Source organism: Suricata suricatta, chromosome X (genome assembly GCF_006229205.1).
Source record: "Suricata suricatta isolate VVHF042 chromosome X, meerkat_22Aug2017_6uvM2_HiC, whole genome shotgun sequence".
Lineage (NCBI taxonomy): Eukaryota > Metazoa > Chordata > Mammalia > Carnivora > Herpestidae > Suricata > Suricata suricatta.
The window spans coordinates 53,614,899-53,616,652 of NC_043717.1; positions in this window are offsets into that span (position 1 = coordinate 53,614,899).

Genomic DNA, 1,754 nt, shown 5'->3' on the forward strand with positions numbered 1-1,754 from the left:
ATTATCATGGTAAATATTATAAAAAGAGAGCTGGAGTAGCCATAATTATATCAGATACACTAAATTTTAAAGACAGTAGCAAGAGATGAAGAAGGACATTATGTCATAATCAAGGGGTCTATCCACCAAGAAGATCTAACAATTGTAAATATTTATGGTCCCAATGTGAAACCAACCAAATATATAAATCAATTAATCACAAACATAAATAAACTCATCAATAATAATAACATGATAATAGGAAACTTCAACAACCCACTTACAGCAGTGGACAGATCAAGTAAGCAGAAAATAAACAAGGAAAAATGGGTTTCAGTGATGCACTGGACCACATGGACTTAATGTATTTAGACATTTCTTCCTAAAGCAGCAAAATACACACTTCAGTCCAGAGCATATGGAACATTCTCCATAATAGATTACATAATGGATCACAAAACAGTCCTCAATAAATACAAAAAGATCGAGTTCATTTTATACATATCTTCATTTCACCACACTATGAAACTTGAAGCCAATCACAAGAAAAATTTTGGAAATCTCTCAAATACATAAAAATTAAAGAACATCCTTCAAATGAATGAATGGGCTAACCAAAAGCCTAAGAGAAAATTTTAAAGTACATGAAAGCCAAGGAAAATGAAAACATGACAGCCCAAATCTTCTGGGATGCAGCAAAGGTGGTCACAAGAGGGAAGTATATAGCAATCCAGGCCTTCTGTAAGAAGGAAGAAAGTGGTGGAGCCAAGATGGCGGAGAGGAAAGTAGCTCTATAAACTCCATCCACCCCATCTATCGAACTGAGAAGGACATTACTCTCATCTGCAAGAGCCGAAGGAGAAAATACGGACTCCAGAAAGAAAAGAATCTCAAGGATACCTGAGTGAGTGAGTGCAAACTGGGGAGATCTGAAAATGGGCCAGCCCGGGACGCGCAGGGGAGGCGGGAGCCCCAGCCCAACGTGGGGCAAGTGCATGGAGCCCGAGAGACAAAGGAAAGAGACAGAGAGCCTGAACACGCTCATAGTACTGTCTCTGGGGAAGAGGTAAGGAACGCATGGCCGTGCTTGGAGAGAGAAACCCACTCCCTAGATAACTGCTGGGTAGCCAGAATCCCGAACCCCGGTGGTGCAAGGGAAAGAACAGCTTCCAGCCCTAAGCCATCTTAGCTGGGAATCAGCACCGCCGCAGCGGCGGTGGAGAGATGTGGCCGCAGCAGCGGCCCCGGCTGCAGCGGCTGCGCCAGGGGCGCGCACTTCGAACTTGGTTTTGGAAACGAGACCACGCACCTCATTTCCACAGCGCATCTCGCCCCCTGCACTGGCTGCGTGAATCCCAAATCCCGGGTGCCCACAGGAAAAAATAGGGCCCACACATATACAACCCCCAACAGGGATCAGCGGTGGGTGGAGGCCTGGGCGCGCACTTAGGCTGCAGGAGCTCCCAGCTCATATCCAGCAGCGCACAGCGCCTTGAGCAACAGCTATCCAAAGCCAAGAGAGACTCAATTTTTTTTCTTTCCTCCACTGCAATCACTATCCTGCCTAGGGGTGGGGACTCCGCAGTTGGGTCTCTGAAGGTGGGCACTTCACCTCCTGCTGCTCATTTCGCCTCAGGCAGGGGCATCTGACATCCCTGCCTGAGCCAAGACAAAGTGATTCCTCCCCCTAAGAAACCAGCCACCAAAACAAATACATTTCATCTGTGGTAGCACAAACATGCACGGACTGGAACTTTGAACCCAGGCGGGCCTGG